Source organism: Nomascus leucogenys, chromosome 18 (genome assembly GCF_006542625.1).
Source record: "Nomascus leucogenys isolate Asia chromosome 18, Asia_NLE_v1, whole genome shotgun sequence".
Taxonomy (NCBI): Eukaryota; Metazoa; Chordata; class Mammalia; order Primates; family Hylobatidae; genus Nomascus; species Nomascus leucogenys.
The window spans coordinates 53,150,261-53,175,532 of NC_044398.1; the positions used below are offsets into that span (position 1 = coordinate 53,150,261).

Here is a 25,272-nt window from a genome sequence, read left to right on the forward strand (position 1 = left end):
GTTTAAGCACCTCTGACAATTTTGATTGTCTACTGTTGGCCGGGCAAGGTGGCTTAAGCCTGGAATCCCAGCACTTTGGGAGGCCAGGGCAGCTGGATCACTTGAGCTCAGGAATTTGAAACCAGCCTGGCCAACATCGTGAACTCCCGTCTCTACTACAAATACAAAAATTAGCCAGGCGTGGTTGCAGGCACCTCTAGTCCCAGCTACTTGGGAGGCTGAGGCAGGAGAATCAGTTGAACCCAGGAGGTGGAGGTTGCAGTGAGCTGAGATCGTGCCACTGCACTCCAGCCTGGGCAGTAGAGCGAGACTCCATCTCCAAAAAAAAAAGTCTTCTTTAGGGATACAGACAAATGATTGAGTTTCGTATGTTCATCTCTATACAAGAAGCTATAGGATGAAATATCAGAGAATAAATTTTAATAACCAAGGTTGAATGGACAGAGAAGGCCACAAAGTTTCAAGGAAAAGCAAAGCACTTAGAAACGTTTCCTAGTACATTTTCAACCACATTTCAAATGTCTCCTACATAAAGTAACACAGGAGAATTTTCTTTTGAGTGGTGGCCAAGGCTTTTCTCTTCCTGTGGTCATGCCATCTTCCTCACAAAGAACCAAAAATGCACAACTGTGGGTCCCCTTCCTCCACTCACCTGCCAACCCACCCCCTTGTTTTGCATTTGATGCTGTGAAGTTCAGAGTTAACTTGCTTGGTCAACCATAGCAATCTTACAGTGCATTATCGGTATTCTCTTCCCACCTACCTGATTCGGTTTTCGCTTTTGTTCATGTTTTAAATTTGGTTTTCCTATAAACTCCCAGGAAGCAAGGCGAGGAGGGAGAAGAAAATATTTCTAAGTATCTGGGACACTAGTTGGTACAAAACAGGTTCGAAGGAGATTGTTCCTTCACATTCCTGAGACTCCCAAGGACAAGGTCAATCAGGTCCGCTCCCCTTCTCCCTCCCCGCTCCCCGCTCCTGCCCCCAGCCTAGGTTCAGTAGAGACCATGTTACACCTACTGACCGCCAGCCTTTCCGCTCTGGGGCTGCACTTCTCTCCCTAAGTCACCTCTGACTTCCCAGCCAGCAACTATGTTCTTTCCGGCTGCCAGGGACAGACAGGACGTGAATCCTTTCATCGTAAAGACAGAAGTATTTTCTTGAGTTTCTTTTTTCTTTTTGAGTCTTTGGAAGGAGAAAAGCAAGGAACCTTCTTTCAAGGCCCGAAACAATTTTAAAAGTTGCGTGCTCATGGCAAACAGCATTTCTCATTCTGTTTATGTGTTTTCTGCCCCACAATTCTGAATGACTCAGATGACAAAAAAAAAAAATCCAGGCCTGGGGGAGGGGCACCCACAGGGGTGGTTGTTGCTTTTCATATTGTGAGGCATAAATGATACAAAATGCCAAAAGAAGCTGGAAACCAATTTTAACCTGAACTACAGGTTTGCATTTTTCCCATTTCTCTGCCTTCTCTCTGTCACCTCCATCCCACCCCCACATCCAACTTAGCTTTTCTATTGCAAATAGCCGGGCCCAGGATTTGAATGAAAGCAGGAGCTGTTTCCTCTGCTTACAATCTGCAGACAACTGCATCACAATTTGGGTGACTTTTGCAGATGCGCCACCAATTGTGAAATAAATAACTTATCTGATTTATGCCATTTGAGTAGAAGAAAACTACGAAATAATAGATAAATTATTATTGTTATTCATTTATGCACAAGAAACCTCTTTATTTGTATCTATTATTTTGTGAAGGCCATAATTAGTTGAATAGCTGGACTTTAGATTTTTGTATCTTTAGGCTCGAGCAAGAGTACAATAACAAAGAATTTACAAAAAATAAAAAGTAATCAGGACAACCTTGTAGTAGATTTTTGACCCTTGAATAATTCAGAACCCAAAATCTACGAGAGCCACATTCTATCTGAGACAAGGAGAAATGATTCTTTCACTGCAAGAATTTCTTAAAAAATCAACTGACAAATTTTCAGCTGAAAGGGAAATCTCCCATCGAGTTTATTGAATGACAGTCATTGTTACTTAAAACAGACTCTCGTGTTCGGTTCTGATTGCAGGGTTGTGCAGTTTTTCTGTTTTTAAAACTGATGGCATTCAACATGGCAAAGGAAAGAATTTCCTCAGCAGTTTTCATAATTATCTACATTTAAATTCTCCCCTTAATAAAGAAGTCCTTTTTTTTCCTCAGCATCATTATTTTTTAATAGCATTTTACCTGATTGCAAAAGTAACACCTGTGCATTGTAAACATTTTGGAAAATCCTGAAAATCACAGGGAAGAAATATACAAATCATGTTTCTCCAGCACCTACCAGTAACTATTCACATTTTAATGTTCAGTCTTCTAGTCTGTACTTCTCAATATGAATATATTCATATTCTTCACAAAAATAAGAATATGCCATTTTTGCTTTTTCACAAACCATTACAAATCTTCACCATCCTGGTTGCAGGTAGATGCCATCTGATGCTGCACCATAATTTTTTCCACCGATTTTTTCCTCCTAGGCATTTAGGCTTTTCCCGGTGGCTCCATGAACAATGGAGTTAATGGTTATAGTCATGAAGAACATGGAGTCTAATTCAACTCACCCTAAAGTGACACTTCTACCCTCGTGACCAAGAATTCTCCTGGCGAGGAAAACAGAACAGGAAAATATTTCACACACTTTTGGGTGAGGCTTGGCTAAACTAGACTTTAGTGCACTTATTAACATTTCAACGGCGAACTCCTCAATGGCTAGGTATACGTTCAAGCAGCCAACCAAGAAGGGGGAAGTTCTCTCTTGAGTTTTAAACATATATTCTCTATGAAGGTACGCCTTCCCTCATTCCCTAAAGAGTAAGGAAAGCTCATTTGAACTTTTATACTCCTGTTTTGCTCTGAACTCCATTATAATGTTTCTCTCAATTGTCCCCTTTTCCATAAAACTTTCACCCACTTCCCCCTCGACCATCTCGCTTGGCCCAGGCCCCCACAACACCGGATCTGCTCCTGTCCCGGGGTAACTATCATTATCTATTATCTTAGGACTATTTTAAACAAACCCCTTTTATCTTTTCTCCCAGTTTTTTTTTCCTCCATTAGAGTTTATGTCCAATTCAACTTGGTAGCCCCACACAGTAGGCACTCAATAAATATTTGTCGAATGATTCTTTCAAGGCATCTCGGTCACAGCACTTTTTCTGCATTTAGGTCTCTCACAGGCTGGAGGCCACAGTTTAACAAAGCCAGGGCAAGGTCAGAGGGAGGCCGAGAAGGCGCTTTCAAGTTGAGTAATGAAAGGCGATGTTAATTACTGACATGGGCTATTTAGAAGGAAGAAAAATGCTATCTCTTATTAATTTTGCTGAAATGGACACACTCTTGTCAGTGGCTAATGGTTAACAAAGCCATTCTTTGCTAAAAGACAGGGCAGGAAAACCTCAGTTACAAAAGGACCAGAGCAGCCACAGTGCAGAAACTTCCTGCCCCTACACGCCTGCACCCGCCAGAGATAACGTCTTTCACCATTTTTTTCCCCATGTATAAAGTTAGACGGAAAACAATCAAGGAGAGGTTAAAAGTTGCATTTCTACCAAGATGTTTATGATGGGCTTACAGGGAAGCCAGGCTCCTGCAAAGGACAGAGGAATCAAGTTTACATTTTAATGGAGGGAGGCGGGAGGTGGAAAGAGGAAAAAAAGTCAGCTTGTGGAGTGGGAAATCCTCATCCTGTTAGTGGCCAATACTAATTCAATCAAGAAGAAAGGGTTTGTTGAACAGACCCTCTCCCTGCGACTTCAGCCTGCCGGATCATCTTGGTGGAAGTTCATAAATGCGTCTCAAATGCTCCCAGCCTTTCAGTCTGAACACGCGGTTTTGGCAGTTGTGAACTTCAAGTGGAACTATTTAAGCTGATCAGAGGAAACAGGCTGACAGTGAGCTGATTAGAAACCTCTTAGAGACCCTTCTTTAAAGAGGGAAAGGAGTTCTTTTTTTCCATCATCTTTAGAGACCCAGGGGTGGGTAATAAAAAGGAAAGGTTGCAAGTGGGGTGGGAGTGGGGGTTGTGGGGGAAAGGAAAACATCCATTTTAGGACACGAAGAAAAACAACTGCTTTGCCAGCCCTTTCCCAACCTCCTCGCTCTTGTCAATTTCTGCTTTGAGGGAATGTTTGAAGATAACAGGAAAGGAAATCATGAAATGATATGGCAAGGATGAGTGAGGCTTAAAGAGACGAACGCAAGCTGTTTCCTTGACCCAGGCTTATCTCAAGCCTGCCAAAAAAATAACCATCTATCACAGACCCATAAATAGGTTAGGAACATGGGAGTAAAATGCTGCTTTTAATGATAAAGCGATCGGTGAGTTAGTTTAGAAAACAACCATCTCAGACATCTTGGGCTTAACAGATGCACACAAAGGTATACTTTTGTCTCCAGGGGTGGGAGGTGGGGGTGAGTTCTTGAACAAGCTGAATGTGTTTTAGGAAGGAAGAGCTCCACTTGAGAAAAGTTATAAACATATGAACATTCAGAAAGAACATTTCAAAACCTCTCTGGGGAAAATAGGAGTTGCTGACAATAATACACATGCAGGGAGCGATTCCACTGCAAAATCTAAAAAAGTGAGAAAGCTACCTCTTTGCTAGCCACAAAGCCCTTATCAGCAACAAAAAGTTGAGGTTAAGGATTTGCTTTCCAAACGGATACCCCACAGTTGACCTAAAATAGAGCAAGCAGTCAGGTTTCTCGTTGGGGCCCTTGAGAAAAAGTCTGCAAACCTGATCCCTGCTGAAATACTCCAGGAAGAACCAGATTCTCTGTGTTACAGCCCTTAAGATCACAATAGGAGTTTCGATTCCAGACCTTCAACTGAAAATGAAGTTTACAAATTAGCTTTGAATAAATATTATGCTTCCAGTCTCCAGTAAAGAGCCACAGCTCTGAGAGAAACCAAATTAGAAAAAGACGCGATTCAGCTCCTAAACACACAGAACCAAGCCCAAGCCAACCTAGCCTGGCATGTTTCTCTTCTTGCTCTACCAAAATAGCATGGTGATGTCATGCTTTCATTCGTCCCCCAAAACCAGCCACCCTGCCCTCCTAAAAATGGCTTGATGCACTTCTAAAGGGAAAAAAAGGGGAGTCAAAATATTTTTTGAAATAAGCTTTTTTACCGTCAAGCAATAAAAGACAATCTTTTCTTTCCTGTTTACTTTGTCTCCCAGACTGTGTGTGTGTGTGTGTGTGTGTGTGTGTGTGTGTCCCAAAGTCCCTCTGAAAATCATACAAGAAGGAAAAGCCTTTTCCAAAATAATTTATGTAGTCTGACTTCTGAGGCCTTCTCGTGTTTGTAAATTTTCTCTTTGTTCTTTGCCAGTGAATGCACCAGACTCAGGATTAACCAAGGACTTATTTAGGAGTCCTCTGAAAAATATAAGCATATTTGTAGGGAAGAGGACCGACTTAAAGAGACTGCTAGACATCAGGGACATAAATCAGTGATTCTCAAGGCTGTTTGAGCCTCCAGATGAGAGGTGACAGCGTGCTAGCAGTCTTCACAGCCCTCGCTTGCTCTCGGCGCCTCCTCTGCCTGGGCTCCCACTTTGGCGGCACTTGAGGAGCCCTTCAGCCCACCGCTGCACTGTGGGAGCCCCTTTCTGGGCTGGCCAAGGCCAGAGCCGGCTCCCTCAGCTTGCAGGGAGGTGTGGAGGGAGAGGCGCCAGCGGGAACCGGGGCTGCCTGCAGCACTTGCGGGCCAGTTGGAGTTCTGGGTGGGTGTGGGCTTGGCTGGCCCCAGACTCGGAGCAGCCGGCCAGCCCTGCCAGCCCCGGGCAATGAGGGGCTTAGCACCCAGGCCAGCAGCTGCGGAGGGTGTACTGGGTCCCCCAGCAGTGCCAGCCCACCGGGGCTGCGCTCGATTTCTCACCGGACCTTAGCTGCCTTCCCACAGGGCAGGGCTCGGGACCTGCAGCCCGCCATGCCTGAGCCTCCCACCCCCTCCATGGGCTCCTGTGCGGCCGAGCCTCCCCGATGAGTGCCACCCCCTGCTCCACGGCGCCCAGTTCCATCGACCACCCAAGGGCTGAGGAGTGCGAGCACACGGCACCGGGACTGGCAGGCAGCTCCACCTGCAGCCCTGGTGCAGGATCCACTGGGTGAAGCCAGCTGGGCTCCTGAGTCCAGTGGAGACATGGAGAACCTTTATGTCTAGCTCAGGGATTGTAAATACACCCAATCAGCACCCTGTGTCTAGCTCAGGGTCTGTGAATGCACCAATCGACACTCTGTATCTAGCTACTCTGGTGGGGCCTTGGAGAACCTTTATGTCTAGCTCAGGGATTGTAAATACACCAATCAGCACCCTGTGTCTAACGCAGGGTCTGTGAATGCACCAGTCGACACTCTGTATCTAGCTACTCTGGTGGGGCCTTGGAGAACCTTTGTGTCTAGCTCAGGGATTGTAAATACACCAATCGGCACTCTGTGTCTAGCTCAAGGTTTGTAAACACACCAGTCAGCACCCTGTGTCTAGCTCAGGGTTTGTGAATGCACCAATCGACACTCTGTATCTGGTTACTCTGGTGGGGCCTTGGAGAACCTTTGTGTCCACACTCTGTATCTAGTTAATCTAGTGGGGACGTGGAGAACCTTTATGTCTAGCTCAGGGATTGTAAACGCACCAATCAGTGCCCTGTCAAAACAGACCACTCGGCTCTACCAATCAGCAGGACGTGGGTGGGGCCAAATAAGAGAATAAAAGCAGGCTGCCCGAGCTAGCAGTGGCAACCGGCTCAGGTCCCCTTCCACACTCTTTCGTTCTTTGCAATAAATCTTGCCACTGCTCACTCTTTGGGTCCACACTGCTTTTATGAGTTGTAACACTCACCGTGAAGGTCTGCAGCTTCACTCCTGAAGCCAGCGAGACCACGAACCCACCAGAAGGAACGAACAACTCCAGACCCGCCGCCTTAAGAGCTGTAACACTCACTGTGAAGGGCTGCAGCTTCACTCCTGAGCCAGCGAGACTACGAACCCACCAGAAGGAAGAAACTCCAAACACATCCAAACATCAGAAGGAACAAACTCCAGACGCGCCATCTTAAGAGCTGTAACACTCACCGTGAGGGTCCGTGGCTTCATTCTTGAAGTCAGTGAGACCAAGAACCCACCAATTCCAGACACACAGACACTTGTAACACTTTGAGATACAAAAGCTTTGGACTCACTAGGGACCTGTCGAATCATTTAAGTAAGCCCCAACCATCTGCATCATTCAAAAGAAAGCCAGGTAGCCATGTGTGGGGGCTCATACCTGTAATCCCAGCACGTTCAGAGGCTGAGGTGGGAAGATCCAGGTCAGGAGTCTGAGATCAGCCTGGGCGACATGGTGAAATCCTGTCTCTACTAAAAATACAAAAAAAGAAAAAAAAAAAATTAGCCAGCCATGGTGGCAAGTGCCTATAATCTCAGCTACTCAAGAGGCTGAGGCAGGAGAATTGCTTGAACTCGGAAGGCAGAAGTTGCAGGGAGGCAGAGGTTGCAGTGAGCCAAGATTTTGCACCACTGCACTCCAGCCTGGGCGACAGAGTGAAACTTCATCTCAAAAATAAAAAAATAAATAAAAAAAGTTAGCTGGGCATGGTGGCATGCACCTGTAGTCCTAGCTACTCGGGAGGCTGAGGCAGGAGGATCACTTAAGGCCAGGAGTCCAAGGCTGCAGTGAGCCATGATCCTGCACTCTAGCCTGGGCAACAGAGCAAGAAAAAGGAGTAGGGAGCTTGGAGAGAGGTGGCGATGGTTAATGGGCACCAAAAAAAAAAAAAAAAATGAGTAAGACATACTATTTGATTGCACAACAGGGCAACTATAGTCAATAGCAACTTAATATACATTTCTAAATAACTAAAAGAGTGTAATTGGGTTGTTTGTGACACATAGGATAAATGTTTGAGAGGATGGATACCCCATTCTCCATGAATTGCCTGCCTGTATCAAAACATCTCATGTACCCTACAAATATGTACACCTACTATGTGCCCACAAAAAATTTAAAAATACATTTTTAAATTAAAAGGAATCCAGGTGACTCCGAGGCTCATTCAGCATTAGGAAGCACCCATCAGACTTGGCATGAAGGCCCATGTTCCAAACAGCAAGCTCTCATGTCCCTCTCCCCACACCAAAAAGCAGTACCTTGTCCCAGCTCTTTTGGACACAGACGACACCAGCTATTCCAGCTAGATTCATGATTTCAGAACACCCCCTAAAGTAACTTAGCATCTCTCCCACTTCCTTCATTTCTCATAAATTGCTATAGGTTGCCTTTGATCTCGGAGTAGACTCCCTATAAAAAGGAGGCAAAGTAACTGAGATGAAAAACAAACTTTGCCCAAGAATCCAATAAAAGATAAGTGGAGAGGGTCGCTGCCAGAGATAGGAGACTTCATTCAGTAAGTCTTAAGACAGAGGCAGGGTAATGGTTAATCACTTGTTTGAGTCAAACTTACCCCTAGTTAGGAAGGCTGGCTGTCATTTACCTGAGGGTTACATTAGAACAAAAGCAAGTCCAAAAAAAAGATGGTTTCTAAGAATAAAAATATCTCTCTTTTTGGGGTCTTCTTAACTTTGTCAGAGTGCTTCCACATCTATTGTCTGTTTTTATAACTAATCCCATAAGTAACTACATATTTGTTTGTTTTGTTTTCTTTTGAGACAGAGTCTCACTCTGTCTGCTGGGCTGGAGTGCAGTGGTGCGATCTTGGCTCCCTGCAACCTCCGCCTCCTGGGCTCAAGCAATTCTTATGCCCCAGCCTAATGAGTAACTGGGATTACAGGTGCAGGCCACCATGCCAGCCTAATTTTTGTATTTTTGGTAGAGATGGTGTCTCACCATGTTGCCCAGGCTGGTCTTGAACTCCTGGCCTCAAGTGATCCACCTGCCTCAGCCTCCCAAAGTGCTGGGATTATAGGCGTGAGCCACCACATCCAGCGATATTTATATATAAGATCTATTAACCAGCCTGTAATCCCAGCACTTTGGGAGGCTGAGGCGGGCGGATCACGAGGTCAGGAGATCGAGACCATCCTGGCAAACACGGTGAAACCCCGTCTCTACTAAAAATACAAAAAAATTAGCTGGGCGTGGTGGCGGGTGCCTATAGTCCCAGCTACTCAGGAGGCTGAGGCAGGAGAATGGCATGAACCCACGGGGCGGAGCTTGCAGTGAGCGGAGATCGCGCCACTGCACTCCAGCCTGGGCTACAGAGCAAGACTCCGTCTTAAAAAAAAAAGAAAAAAACTATTAACCAAGCAAATTTTAATATTGTTGTCATTCCCCAGCTTAAGAGAAATACAGGAAAATTTTCACGGGATTATGAAATTGGTTTCTAAATACCAGTATTTTTACAATTTATTTTTTAACTTATCAAGTGAAATATCACCAGTATATTTATTATTTATTTTTAACTTAATTTTTATTTTATTAAGTCGAATATCAGTCAGAGTTACTTTAAAAGCATTAAGACTTTGGCCTAAGTTGGACCACTGAGGTAGGGCATGTTTTCAAATTTCTGTCTTTGATCAGTGCTTTTCCTAAACCACTACAAGTAAATGAGAACCTCATCAACCTTAAAGATATGACAAAGTAAAGGATGTTTTAGTGCCTCCCCTGGTAAACCATTTCTATTTTCCTTGACTCACTGTCAGTGACAATGTAGACTTGATACCTAATTATACACTTAGATTCTTATGAAATTACTGAAATGGCTTCGTTGTCTGGAGTGTCACCCGAGGTTCGTGGTCTCACAGCCAAGGAGAACAAGGACATAGGTGCACAAAAGAGTGAGATTAAGAGCAGAAGTTTAATAGGCAAAAGAAAGAGAATAGCTCTTTGATGCAGAGAGGGGTCCTGGAGAAATGGTTTGCCAGTTCCGCGGTGAAATGCAGGGGGTTTTATAGCTGAGCTGGTGAGGAGGCAATGTCTGATTTACATAGGGCAAGAAAGACTGGTTGGACCAGGCGTGCCATTTGCATAGGGTGCACATTTCTGGCCGCCCCACCCTAATCTTTTATTATGCCTGGCCTGCGCTATATTGCCCATTGCTTTACTGTACACGTAGTAACAGTACACGTGGTAACAAAAAAAAAAGGGAAGATGGAGCTTCCATGTTGAACATTCCTGGTCCCCAGGTAGCCCTTTTCTGTTGGCACAGCTGCCCCCATGCAAGTTTCCAGCTTGCTTATCTATTTTTGCAGCTGGATTTTTCAGGGTGCTCTTTGTTAGAAAAAAAATAATTTCTTGGGTTGCTTTTATGTTAAAAAGGAAGTTCTGCCAAGGACTCTTGCCCTCACTCTCTGCCTAATTTCTTTCTACCTCCTATATCATTACCTTGCATGTGATCTCTGTCAAATGAAGTATCTCTACTTTCTCTGAACTTTCCCAGCAATCTTGGTTTCCAGCCTTTACTTCACACAAGTAAAGGGGGCGTTCCTCAAGCGCCCCCAAGTTCCCTCAGACTCCTCCAAGAATTTAGTGAAATGCCTAGTAGGAACAAGGGCAAGATAGTGTCTATAGTCTACAGCGACTCAGAAAACCAGAGGAAAGAGAGATCCCTCCAAAACAGGCTCACCAGGAAACCTTAATGGCAGAGCCAGGTTCTTTGTTGTTATTGTTGTTGTTGAGATGGGTTCTCATTCTCTCAGTCACTCTGTCACCCAGGCTGGAGTGCAGTGGGGCAATCATAGCTCACTGCAACCTCCAACTCCTTGGCTCAAGTGATCCTCCCTCGTCAGCCTCCCAGGTAGCTGGGACTATAGGCATACACCACCATGCCCAGCTAAAAAAATTTTCTTTTTTTTTATTCTTATTTTTTGGGAGATGAGATCTTGCTATGCTGCCCAGGCTGGTCTTGAACTCCTGGGCTTAAGCCATTCTCCCACCTTGGCCTCCCACAGTGCTGGGATTATAGGCATGCGCCACTGTGCCTGGCCAAGGGAGACAGGTCTTGATCTGGGCTTTAAAGGATGGATCAGGATGCAGGGAGGAATCGATGACTTTGTATCAGAAAGCATTCGAGGTTTACCTGGAGCAAGAACAAGCATAGGGCGTGGTGGGGGGCACCTCTGGGAGGGAAAAAGCAGCTAGAAGATTGTTCTCATTTGAGAGACAGGTCTGTGGGAGACTCCTAGAAATAAAGTTGGAAGGAAAAGGTGGCAGAAAACCCAATAAAGCCTGAATGCCAAGGTGAGGGCCTTGGAAATCATCAGAAAGGCCACTGAGAGCCACTCCTCACTTTTAAAGAGAGTGATATTTAAGAGGGTTAAGTTGGCAGCCATACGCAAGATGTGTCAGAATGAGGTAAATAAGCAAACTGGGTGAGAGGCAAAAGGGCCTCGACCAAGGTTTATTGATAAGTATGTTGCCCAAGACTGAGTCAAAAGTCTTGCTAAAGTCAATCTAGATTAAATCTGTCCCTTGCCTTTAACCTAGCAGGCCAGTCAAGGTCTCCAAGGAAGAGATGAAATTCCTCAGAGCAGGTCTTGGTTACAAAGCCAAATGAGTTGTTATTCAGTTTGTGTCTCTGAGATGGGCACACACGCAGATGTGCTGATTATTTCCCTCTTTCCACTGCCGATCATTTCCTGGCCTAACTGTCTAAAAACAAGAGAATCACAGAGTCTTAGCACTGGACATAACCTCAGCAATCATGTGGTTCCTATCATGCACTGGTACATTATTTTGCACTGAGAGCCGACCATGTGACCAGAACTGTGCTGGAAGAGGGAAATGGAATATAGTAGTCTCAGGGGAGGCAGAAACACCTCATCACCAAGCACCCCAGCTAGTCCAACTCCTTCATTTTACAGATGGGTAAACTGAGACACAGACACATCAAGTGACATATCCACATTCACACAGGTATTTGCAGATCCAGGTTAAATATGCAGACAGGCCAGGCGCAGTGGCTCACGCCTATAAACCCAGCATTTGGGGAGGCCAAGGCAGGAGGGTCACTTGAGCCCAGGAGTTCAAGATCAGCCTGGGCAACATAGCAAGATCCCATCTCCACAAAAAGTAAAATACAATTAGCCAGTTATGGTGGTACACGCCTATAGTCCCAGCTACTCAGGAGGCCGAGGAGGGAGGATTGCTTGAGCCCAGGAGTTCGAGGCTACAGTGAGCTATGATCACACCACTGCACTCAAGCCTGGGCAACAAAACAACATCCTGACTCTTAAAAAAGAAAATACAGACAAATAGAAATATACACGGAGACTTCATATATATGTGATGTATGTGCAATATATACATATGTCTTTGTGGGTATGTATGTAAATATATATGTATATATGTAAAAGCTCTGTGGCTATTGTGCCTATCAAAGAGTTAATAAGTGGACACCGTAATCTGGCAAACACAATGCAGATAGCAAAGCTTCCCTTTGATTCAGTTACTTACAGGAAACATATTAATGATCTTTATCACTGGACTCCCTCAGGAGAAGTAACCTGGGAGCAGAAAGGGATAACTTTTGAGAAGCCCAATCATTTATTAACACGCCCGCCATCCCTTAAGTATCAGTAACTACAAAGCATTCCACTCTCAGAATATACTTTCCCATCTTGGGATGCTTTCACTTAAAACAGGCAAAAATTGGTTGCATTCTGCACCAAGGGGCAGCCCTGCTGAATTAGATCCTGTGGTTTGTTTCCAAGGTATAGCCACCAAACCTCTCCATTCACAGGATTTTTGTAGATTTGGTTTTATCTCTGGACAAGGGATCAGATTCTGACAAGCTGCAGAAATCACCCCTTTCTCACAGAATAATGAGAAGATTGGAAAAGCCATTTAGTAATAATTTGATCAGCCAATTTTCCTCACCAGTGGGCCTTAGCACAATTGCCTTAATTTCTCCCCTGGGTTGGAGGGGTGTGTGACTGATGGGGACTCCGGTGGTGTCTGCGTGGCAGGACGCACACACATGCAGGGCTTGCAGCCGACAGAGCTGGAGCAGTGGCCCTGAAAGGCTTAGGGAAAATAGTTATGTTTCAGCTACAAACAAGGCCAAACCTGGAGGTGAAAAGACAATCAACAAAGCCACAATGTTGATACTCCTGAAATGGAAACAGCTGTCTCTGAGGGAAATGTTGGCTATTCCTCTGTAGCACAGAGGCTGTATGGCAGCCACCCACCCCTCTGATTTCTCAGCAGAGGATTAGTGTTCATGAGAGAGAAGGAAACATGAGACAAACCGAGTGACAAACCAGGCAGAGTCTACCTGAGAGAAGAGCAAAGGGGAGGGAGAGTAAAAGGAAAAAGCACAAAGAAAGAAGAGTGAGCAATTCTGCAGGAGAAATACTCCCAAGTTAGCAGAATGAAACAACCACAGCACACTGCATGAAATAACAATCTGGAACTTGGTGATGGTGATCCCTCAAAAGATCTTGGAGGAATCGAATATGATTCCAGCCTTATTCTAAAGAAACTTGGTCAGTTAATGAAAAAAAAAAAAAAGGTCTTTGGCAGAGTGAGGCCAGTTGCAGGAGTATTCAACTGAAATGCATATGGTTTGGATGATTTTCAGCTAAAATGAAAATTTAGGATTTCAAGGTATACTTAAGAGGTTTCTTTTTTTAAAAAAAACCCATCTCAAAAGATAGGTTAAAAGGAGAGGGGGTGAGAGGAAACCAATTGTACCAGTAGGGGTGGGGGTAAAGAAGAAAACAGGGAAGGAAGAACATGATGCAAAACTCAAGTGAGACCAGAACATTTTCACCGGGAAAGCCCTAGTTTTAGTTTTTAATATATATATATTTTTGAGACAAGAGTCCCAGGCTGGAGTGCAGTGTCGCGATCTCGGCTCACTGCAACCTCCGCCTCCCGGGTTCAAGAGATTCTCATGCCTCAGCCTCCCGAGTAGCTGGGATTACAGGTGCGCACCACCGTGCTCGGCTAATTTTTATATTTTTAGTAGAGACAGGGTTTCACCAGGTTGGCCAGGCTTGTCTCAAACTCCTGACATCAGGTGATCTGCCTGCCTTGGCCTCCCAAAGTGCTGGGATTACAAGCATGAGCCACTACACCCAGCCAGTTTTTAATATATAACAAAACTTATTTTTTTTTTTAAGAGACAGGATCTCTCTTTGTTGCCCAGGCTGGAGTGCAGTGGCGCAATCACGGCTCACTGCAGCCTCAACCACCTGGGCTCAAGCAATTCTCCCACTTCAACCTCCCAAGTAGCTGGGACTACAGATGCACACCACCACACCCGCTAATTTTTAAATGCTTTTGTAGAGATGGGGTCTCGCTATATTGCCCAGGCTGGGCTCAAGTGACCCTCCCACCTCCCTATGATACAGGCATGAGCCACTGCACCCAGGCCAACAAATGTTTCTATATAAAAAGAGCTCAGAGTACGAAAAGGCTGCAGAATCAAGAAGAGTTCAAGAATTCTAGAAAGTAGTCTCCCATGTGGAGCTAGTCTTAGAAAAGAGGCTAAATCCTGGATGCAGACACATGGGCAGCCCAAGCTCACTATAAGGCCATATGTTAACCTCCAGTCCCAGAGGCAAGCGGTGAGCCCAAATGGGCGACGCCCTTGCAGAGCCAGGACATGCTCCTGAATTAGATTTTTGCATACACTTCCTTGATTGTTACCCATGATGTCCCAGGATGAGGGAGAATAAGAAGCATTTGTCCTTTTGTGACAGAGGGTCACAGAAACAAGGAGCCAGGGTGAGGAGGGAGTGGAGAAAAATTATATGTTTGAAGGAAGAAGATGGAGAGGCAGCAAGGATGAACATTAAAGGAGGAGGGGGGAGAGAATACAGATCTAGAATTTCTAAATTACCCTTGGCGCAAAGATCTGGTTTACCACTCAAACAGTATAATTATAAAGTTGGCGTAAAGGAGACCAGGGATCTAGTTACTAATTTCTTACTAGCAATAGCATCAAAACCTTCTCTGCTGGTAGCTGGTCTCTTGACAAAAACCGTGTGTCTTGTACATGATGTGACCTATAGGGAGAACTGGTTTTAATCAGGCTGATCTATAAAATGGTATGCAGTTGTGGTTTTGCTTCTCAGATGTCAATCCGAGCAGAGGAGAAAGTGAGGGTTGGAATTGTCAAAGTAACTAAGGTTGGGGGGTGGGGGTGAAACACTTTACATAAATGCTCCCTTGTCTTGTAGATGCAATGTATAGGCTAAGTTTGTCAGAAAATTCAGTGGGAACCCTCTGGTGGATTTGAGAAAAATTACCAGAAACATTCCTGTTGTTCATGGTTTTTGGACCAGATTCTGCCCAGCCTCAAAAAGGAAATTCTGGCTTGGTTACAGCCTTAAATGGGTGCTCAAATCCCCTGAACATTTGCTGCAAAAGTACTTTCATTCTTACTCCATTTTGGTTAATAAGAACACCAGGCATCAAAGTCACATCCTGGCCTTATCCCTGTTTACCTTGGCAGTGATAGATAAAGCCAGAGTTCCAAAGATTATTCATTTCTAAGGTACAAAATTCCCCTCTCCCCTCTGCCTTTTTTTTTTTTTTCCCCCAGAGACAGGGTCTCACTCTGTCCCCCAGGCTGGAGTGCAGTGGCTCAATCATAGCTCACTGCAGTCTCCAACTCTTGGGGGCAAGCGAGCCTCTCACCTCAACCTCCTGAGTAGCTGGGACTACAGACATATCCCACCATGCCTGATTGATTTTTTTTTTTTTTTTTTTTTTTTATTGTAGAGATGAAGGTCTCACTATATTGCTCAGGCAGGTCTTAAACTCCTGGCTTCAATTGATCCTCCCATCTCAGCCTCCGAAAGCACTGGGATTACAGCTATAAGCCACTGCACCCAGCCCCATTTTTTTTTTTTTTTACAAATTTTACAGAATTTGTACATGGCAGACTTTTTTTCTATGTAATTATTACTTTTGTTTCCTAGGGAAATGCTAAATTGCAAATGTAGGGTTTTATTTATTTATTTATTTTTATCTATTTTGAGACAAGGTCTCACTCTGTCACCCAGGCTGGAGTGCAGTGACACTATCACAGCTCACTGCAGACTTGATCTCCTGGACTCATGCCATCCGCCCACGTCAGCCCCGCAAAGTGCTTGGATTATACGCATGAGCCACCACACCAGACCCTGCAAATGTAGATTTTTGAAAAAACAACTGCAACATTTTAGCCCATTTTAAAATCAGGACCCCTAGGTCTTTCCCAATATAACTAACCAGCCAGTGATTCCTCACTCACCTACCTTTTTTTTTTTTTTGATACGGAGTCGCACTCTGTCACCCAGGCTGGAGCGCAGTGGCACCATCTTGGCTCGCTGCAACCTCCGCCTCCCGGGTTCAAGCGATTCTTCTGCCTCAGCCTCCGGAGTAGCTGGGACTATAAGTACCCGTCACCATGCCCGGCTAATTTTTGTATGTTTAGTAGAAACGGGGTTTCACCATATTGGCCAGGCTGGTCTCCAACTCCTGACCTCGCTATCCGCCCACCTCAGCCTCCCAAAGTGCTGGGATTAGAGGCATGAGCCACCGCGCCCAGCCCACTCCCTTTTAAATGCAAATCTTCTGTGGGAGGATTAAGTCACTGAGCCCACAGGGAACTGTGCTGGGAGGGGAAGTGGAGAGTGTGGAAAACCGGTGGAAAACAAATCTGTGGCTAGCTTGTAGGGCAGATGCCTGAGGCTTGGGGAGACTGGGAAAGCAGGTCTCTAAAAGGAACTTCATCCTTCTTCTCCTAGGCCTCAGATGATGCTAGAGTGCTGCCAGAAATTGCAAATAATTCTGGCTCACTTTTGTATTAGTGCAGCTGCGTAGACCAGAGTCTAGAAGAGCAACAACAACGACAAAATTCGGTGTGTCCTTGAGGCACTCTCATGAGATAATATTAAATATACAATTAAATACTACTCATTGCTTTTTCTCACAAATATATACCGACCACCTACCAGGAACTGTCCCAGAACTTGATGAGGAAAAAATGATTTTTATGCCATAACTAATCATATCGTAATATGCACTAGAATAAGCAAAGAACGTAAAATAGGATATCATGGGGACATTCGAATTTATAATCCTAGGAGTGACATATAAGCTGGGCTTGAAAGAATAACCATAATTTTGCTGAACTAATAAGTAAGTTGTGGAAGAGAGTGTTAGCTGATTAGGAAAACCTCTGTTCTCCTTCTAAGCACGCAGCTAAACTGTTTTCCATCCGTTTTTTGCCGTTAAGTGTGGTCATGTGACTGAGTTCTAACCAATTAGAATGAGACGGCAAGGGATGTGTAGCTTTTTCAATCCTGGCCATAACATTGTCCTTCGTGCGCTTCTCAATGTCCTTTCTCCTTTCATTAGGTAAAATGGAGATGATCCCCAGGGCCATCTTGGAAGCAGTTTTTGAAGACTGTAGAGTCTCGGGCCGCGGCCGTTTAACTGCTGAAAGACTAGGAAGGGGTCCGTTTCATTAACACGTTCAACCAAAGAGCGCTGTTAGGTGAGCAAAAACAAACCAGTTGTGTCTGAGCCAACACCCGTTTGTCTATGGGTTGTAGCAGTTGGTCCACCTAATCAAGGAAGTGCTGAGAGCACAGGACATGAAAAGACACAGCGCTAAGGTACATGGCACGTTCACGAAGGTACAGGAGAGGCAAGAAATGAGACGGGAAAGGTGGCCTAGGATCAGGTCGTGAATGACATGATAACTAGTTTTGACTTTTTCTTGTAAGTCAGTGGTTCTCAACCAGCGGCAATTTTGCCTTCCAGGGAAGGGAACATTTGTCAAAATCTAGAGACGTATTTGGTTGTCTTCACCAAGGGGAGGAGGGAGGGAAGTGCTACTGACATCCATGGGTTGAAGCCAAGGATGCTGCTAAACATCCTACAATGCACAGGACGGCCTCCCCCATCAAGGAATTACCTGGGCCAAACAGTGGTACTGAGATTGAGAAAGCCTGCTGTAGGCAGTGAGACACTAGCAACAATTCTTCTTTTTTTTTTTTTTAAGCTGGAGTCAGCGTCTCGTGCTGTTGCCCAGGCTGGTCTTGAACTCCTGGGCTCAAGTGATCCTCCCGCCCTGGCCTCCCAAAGTACTGGGATTACAGATGTGAGCCATCGAGCCCAGCTACAGCAGTTCTTAAAAGGAAAGTAACATAATCATATTTGTGTGCTAGATAATTATAACAACATAGAGGATTCATTGAAGAGAGAGACAGGAGATGAGAAAAACAATTTCATCCTTTGTTTATCAAGGACCTATTATGTATACTTGATCATGCATCAGGCACTACAGATTCAAAGATGAATAAGAGTCCAGCAAGGGAAATAATAAGTACCTTTATGGGACTTGGGGAGACTCAAACTCTAGCCTCGGGTCTTCATCTCCATGAACCTCTTAATTAAAACAAGAGAAGGGCCTCAACTAGAGCAGGGGTTGAGGACATCGAAAAGAGAACCTACTTGAGAAACATCTCAGAAATGAAATGAACCAGGCTGAGTTTTGGAGTGGATGTAGAAGTTGAGAGAAGTGAAAACCAAAACTGAGGTCTTTATACTGGGCAACTGCACAGATAGTGCTGCTAATAGGAAAATGCAGGAGAAGCAACTGACTTAGAGGACTGTCTTGCATGCTTTTCTTTCTGAGAGAGTAAATATCAAATTCCTATAGGACAGGTACAAGCAACTCACATAAAAATTGCCAACAGCCAATAAATTGTTTCTTTTTTTTTTGAGACGGACTTTCACTCTGTTGCCCAGGCTGGAGTGCAGCAGCAAGATCATAACTCACGGCAAACTTGACCCCCCAGGCTCAGATGATCTTCTGGCCTCAGCCTCCCAAGTAGGTAGGACTACAGATGCATGTCACCACGCCAAACTAATTTTTTAAATATTTTGCAGGCCGGGCGTGATGGCTCACATCTGTAATCCCAGCACTCTGGGAGGCTGAGGCGAGCAGATCACCTGAGGTCAGGAGTTCGAGACCAGCCTGGCCAACATGGTGAAACTCTTGTCTCTACTAAAAATACAAAAATTAACCGGGCACGGTGGTGGGCATGTAATCCATCTACTTGGGAGGCCGAGGCAGGAGAATTGCTTCAGCCCGGGAGGTGGGTGTTGCAGTGAGCCGAGATCGTGCCATTGCACTCCAGCCTGGGTGACAGAGCAAGACTCTGTTTCAAAAATAAATGAATATACATATTGAATATGTCTATATGAATATATCTATATTCAATATATATATATAGAATATATATATTCAATATAGACATTCAATATGTATATATATTCATACATATTTGTATATAACATACATATATATTCAATATATATATATTGAATATATATATATTTTTTTTTTTTGGAGAGATGGGGTCTCACCTTGTTGTACAGGCTGGTCTTGAACTCCTGGCCTCAAGCAGTCCTGCCTTGGCCTCCCAAAGCGCCGGGATTGTAGGTGCGAGCCATTGCACCTGACCCCAATAAATATTTTAAGAATGTTTGGTGGAAGCTAGGGGTGAGTTGCACCAGAGGTCTCATATCCAGAGGTCTGAGAACCAGGAGAGTCAATGTTGTCACCCTCAATTTGAAGCAGAAGGCCTGAGAATGAGAGGAGAATGGGGCTCAGGGGGCGCTGGAGCAAGTCTGGAGGCTGAAGGCCAGAAAACCTAGAGTTCTGATGTCCGAAGACGGGGGGAAAGATGGATGTTCCAGCTGCAGAAGAGAGAGCAAATTTGCCCTTCCTTGACCTTTTTGTTGTATCAGGGCCCTAAAGTGGTTGGATGATGGCCATCTACACTGGTGAAGGCAAATCTTCCTCACTCAGTCTCCTGATTCAAATGCTAATCTCTTCCCAAAACACCCTGCAGACACACCCAGAAATAATATTTTACCAGCTATCTGGGTATCGTTTAACCCAGTTAGTTGACCCATAAAACTAACAATCACATTGGCATTTTAAATACATATAAAATCATTTACATTAAAATAGTAATACATACAAGTGTATTTGTAATCGATATAAAACATATATACGTATTTAGATATGTATGCTCTGTAATTCAGCAATTTCACTTCTAGGAATAAATTCTACAGAAATAAACAAATGAATATATTAAAAAGTGCTCTACACATTTAATGGAGTGTTGTTTATATTTCACTGGAAAAAAATGTCCATAAATTGGGGATCGGTTAAATAAATTATAGTACTTTTTGAACTAGATGGAATACTGTACAGCCTCTGAAAATAACATACTCATTGAATGCAAAGATATTCACATTAATAATATTAACAAATTAACATTAATTAAAGTGACCAAAAGCAGGCTATTAAGCAACCCATATGGTAGAATCACATCGATATAAAACTGTATACATCTAATAAGAATAGAAATTTTTAAATTGGTAAAAAACAGAAGGCAATCATGGTTGCCTCTGGGTGACAGGGTTGTATGTGATTTTCACTTCTTGGTGAACCCGCTAAAGATTCAGTTTTTTTGTTTGTTTTGTGTTTCAGATTTCCTGCACCACAAAGTTCCTTTCACTTAAAAAAAATTTTTTTTATATTACACCATCTTTATTTGTGCCTTAGAGTCTAAGGCTATCAATCAAACTTCAGTAAGAACAGTTTGAGCATCAACTAATGAACAGTAGCTAAACCAGAGAGCAGTCAAAAGTGTTTTAAAGGGAGCAGCATCAACTGATGTTCTGCCAAGTCTCTGGGTGTGGAGGACCACGGTCCCCCGGCACTTCCAGGCCCCTGTGGGCTGCAGGTGGAGGCCGAGGAGCCAAAGGGCTGCTCAGGAAAGGGTGGAACTTGGCCTCGCAGTCAGCTGGCTTCTGCCTATTATGGTCATCTTCTTTCCAGAGGTCTTGCTATCTCAGTGGACGTGGCGGTCATCCAGCCGTCCTGGGCTGTTTTCTCATAGAAGAGGATCTCCCTCTGAAAACTGTGTCATCCTTCAATTCCTGGGCCAAGTCTTGGGACACATCTTTTCTTAAAGCTTGCTGATGTGACAAGAGCAGTTCCATTTTCCTGCACTTTACGAAGTCTCTGAGGTGCAGGCAGTAGACATCCTTCTCCATGGACTCCCCCTGAGGCTCCTTCATGTGTTTTCAGGGCAGTTCAGGCAGAGTGGAAAGCGTTGGCTGCAGCTTCGGGAGGTCCCTCTCCAGCTGTGCCTTTGAACCCTGCAGAGAGACCTGCTCGCTGAGCAGACCTTGGACTTGTGCTGTGAGTTCTGTACTCCTCTGGGTTTCTTCTCACAATTGTATGTCTGCTTTACCAGTCTTTCCCTCGCGACATTCGAAGGAAGCAGCTAAATCACCGTTGTCCTTCATTCTTGCAGCAGGACTTGGGCCACGATGCTGGGGTACAACCCTGTTCTGCTTCCCTGTTCCTCTCCACTGCCAAGTCCTCATTTTCCATGTTGTCTTTCCTGGTGCAGATGAAGGGTGCTCAGCAGAGCGTGAGTCACGGAAGCTACTCGCCTACTCCAGTTCGAATATTCGGGACTTGAGGCCTTCTTGTCTTTTTTTTGTGTGTGTGTGGCGTCTGATTTACAACTTCTTGGTCGGCCAGCTCTGCGGGTTGCTGATGGTCCATGCTGTCATTCACATCGTCCGTGGTGTGCACTGGAAGATCTCCATGCTGTGAAGCATGCAGGATGTGCTTCACATCAGTCACTTGGGAAAGTTCAGGAGGCTGCTTTTTCATGCTTTTTTCAGAAGCTCACCTAGGTTAGGTCCTGATCAGAAGACCTGCTCATTTCCATTAGAACCTTCAAGCACAGTATTTGGAGCAATCAAGGACTGGCCCCAGCATGGATAACAGGTAGCTACCACTGGTGTGGGCTGCTGGCTGCATCTTGGCACAGGCTTTCTGTGGGCCTCAACTTAGACTGAAGCCCTTTGGGCCAGCCCTTCCCTCCTTCTCACTGCGTGTCGTCTCCTGACCAGAGAGGCCATCAGAGCAGTGCACGCCCAGCTCACCCAGAGTATCCCTAGGGTCACTGGCACTGGTCCCAGGATTCTGTATATCACTAATTACTGCTGCCCACAGGTGGGCCAGCAGCAGTTGAGGAGGCATTTCGTGGTGAGCAGCAGGTCCTCCGTGGCTCTTGAGGGCTCCACAGCTCTGCCTCTATTCTCCACTGGCATGTGGGCCACAACTGACCACTCGGAACTCTGCAGAGTGTTCCACCTCTAACACAAACAAGGGCTCGCCAACCAGGGTAAACCATCCGTTATGCTGGGGGAGGAAAGGCACCGCAAGTTCTAGAAAACCGTGTCCCTGATTTTGCTGTGCAAATAGAAAGTGACATTACTTAACACAGTGCCTTGGAAAAGTGGAAAGAGTTCACGGCAGCCCCCAGCTCAGGCCACTCCAGGTTCCACCTGGCCTTACAGCATAGCTAGAGGGTCAAAGCCAGTCAAAGCCCTGTGTCCACGCACGATCCTCTCAGGGCAGCATGATGGCCCGTCCCTGGTGGGGCTCATTACCCTGATTTCAAGTTTCCTTCTGCTGCAGGGAAGCCTGGTCCCGCCTACAAAGAGACTGTCTACCTTGCTAGATTGAACTATAGGACTATGTTTTCTTCATCTCTGTAACCCTAGCAGCTCTCCAGATACCCTTATACACTAGGGGCATGGTCATTGCTTGTCTTGTTTTCTTGTTGACTCTATTCTGACTTAGTGCACGTCGATTTCCCCTCTAGATCTCCATATTCAGATCTGTGAATGAGAGTAAGTGGGTGAAGGCCCCTCTAGCTTTAAAACCCCTCCAATACAGACAGACCACTGAAACCGGAAGCAGAAGCTGAGTGTGGTGAGTGGAGCATTTTCCCTGGCATGATGGAGGGGACCTATGGATCTGGCTATGAGGGTGGCATCTGGCCACTTGAATGCCTCTGCAGAACTGGACCCTAGTTTTCAAATCAGACTCAAGAATGATCTTTAGTGTGGGTGGTTTTGTGGGGCATATATTTTTTGAGACTTTGTTATTGACACAACAGCTTCTGGAAGTCTTTTTGACAGAGAGTATGCACAGGTGCGGGCTCCATCTGCTTGGCAGCCGCTGTCTGGTGACGGTGAGGGCTGAGAGCTGGACGGTCCTGTTAGAAAAGCAGCATGCCAGCCTCTGGCAATGAGCAGAGTGACCCAACCTCGTCTCTCCTTCCCCGTGGAGCACTGCGAGCTCTTCCCCAGACCGGCTTCTTGGCTTCCCTTCACCCGCTCCCACCAGGCGGCTGAGGCCACTCTAGGATTCCATTTTTAGTTGTACTTTTTTTTTTAATTGATCATTTTGTGAGCATTTTTCTCTTGAATGCAACAGAAATAACACAAGTCCTTAAAAATGTAGGATCTCTCAGCTCCCACAAAAACAAAGAAGGACTTAGGAGAACTATGTAATTCTCTACATATTTAAATTGTTAGCTCTAAAAATAGATTCGGAGAAAGGGTGGACACATGTTCCAATTTTCTCGTAACAGTCCTGGGTTATGCCTGTTATCCTGGCATAGTCATTAATCTTGTCCCCTTTCACTCTCAGACTCTCCTGGTTTGGAGGATAATTTCATTCTATTCAAAGAGGAAATCTACAAAAAGGTGTCATCATCTAACCTGTATTCATATAAACATTTCCCAGTCTCACGGTTCTGTGTACCTCTCCAAACCCCTCAATCTTCTAATCATTTTGTGTATTATTTATAGGAAAAGAGCACCAGCTAAAATACCTTGCCCTTGGATTTCTTCAGCCAGCTGCTGAAGTAATTTGTCTTAGTCTTTACTGAAGACTGAATTGTATCATTAACACTTTCTTCTAAGTCCTGTTATTTTGACTTTTTGACTCACTCTGTGCCCTCTGATACATAAAGTAGCAATAATTTCTACAATGAACTGTTGTATTTGTTCACGAGAAATTCTTGCTGTTCCTCACGTTTCTATTCAGTTTTCTAAAGGTATGTATTTGAAAAGTTGAAAAATTGCCTGGCCCGGTTATAATTTAATGGGAGCATTTAAACATACTTTTCCTACAAAGCTTATCAGTTAGTTACTTAACCTTTATGAATAGGTTAAATATTTTCCACAGTATTTATATAAATATGATACTTGGTTTCAAGTTAAATCTAATAAAAAGGAAGTTATTCTTGACTTAAATTACTCCCATTTCTTTTCATTTGTTTTTATCTTCCTCTTTTTTATGACCACTTGACTAAGAAAGAAATTCACAAAGCAGATGTGGAAATGTCGCTTCATAAATACAAGATTCAGCCAGTACACTGTTGTTGTCCCTGTTTTAAGAAAAGAAAAGGTAACTATTCCTCCTGGATGTATGCTTTGGCCATGAAAGTGAGGTCTAAAATCAAGTCAAAGGGCTGTGTCGAGTTCAGAAAAGAAAAAAAAAAAAGCCCTGGAAATGAAACGATCTCCGTGCTGAATTCAGAGTTATGGTGCAGAGGCTTGTGTGATGCACAGAAAGCATCCCAGTGTTCTTCAATCCCAACAAAACACTCCTTGTTCCCGCATCTCCCAGAGGCTCCAAGCACACATAGGCTCCTCACCCTCTGCCAATGGGGAAACACTCTGCTAAGTGCTTTATTCATTCCCAGATGCTCTGTTTATTCATTTTTCAACAAAAAGTGGCACATTGAATATGTATTCCTGGAAATCACCTGAAATCTATTCATTAGGCTTTTAGCCAGTCTCTCATACACTTCCACATCCCAGGAGCCACCCCCAGTAAACCCAAGTCTCCCATCAGTTCCACAATCCAATGCCTTAGGATACAGCAGTGGGGCCAGAAAAAGATCATTAAGCCAAGTCTGCATGGTTTTAAGAAATCAGCTAGCCCTACACATCACCTTTGACGCTCAGTAAAACAATCCCCTATCTATGACACCACCCAAATTATTGCCCTAGTCTAGGGCCTTACGCCTCTGCTTTCTATTTTGCTGAATTCAGAACAGAAGATTTAACCAGCATGAGGCTGACATAATCTTGTGACCTGGGACAGCCCCTGAAAGTAGGCAGGTGTTTGGGCAAAGCTTCATTCAGTACCAAGGAGTTACTAGTTTGCAGCCTGAAGCTGAATCATCTCACGACACCCTTGAGACAGTGTGACATTCAGAGTAAAGAGCACAGTAAAGAGCACAACAGCTCAAGTGCCATACTGCACCCAGCACATTCTATTTTTAAAAGAAAGAGCCAAATTACCACTCTACCCATCAATCCCATTACTTGGTATATAGCCAAAAAAAAAATAAAT

The 25,272-nt window shown here is 44.6% G+C and overlaps 2 long non-coding RNA genes across 2 annotated transcripts in view; one reads left to right on the forward strand and one right to left on the reverse strand.

Annotated features, from left to right (window-relative positions):
• Positions 1-3,591: 3,591 nt before the first annotated feature.
• LOC101176407 overlaps positions 3,592-25,272 on the reverse strand; it is a 67,506-nt gene continuing 45,825 nt past the window's right edge. The window contains exons 3-4 of the long non-coding RNA XR_001114807.2: positions 7,326-7,417; positions 3,592-3,921 (exon numbers count right to left, since the gene is read on the reverse strand). This is a non-coding gene — a long non-coding RNA (uncharacterized LOC101176407). The remainder of the gene's footprint in view (positions 3,922-7,325; positions 7,418-25,272) is intronic.
• Positions 17,347-24,284, forward strand: LOC100606801. The gene is made up of 2 exons (XR_122076.3): positions 17,347-17,629; positions 20,524-24,284. It is a non-coding gene; the product is annotated as an uncharacterized LOC100606801 (long non-coding RNA).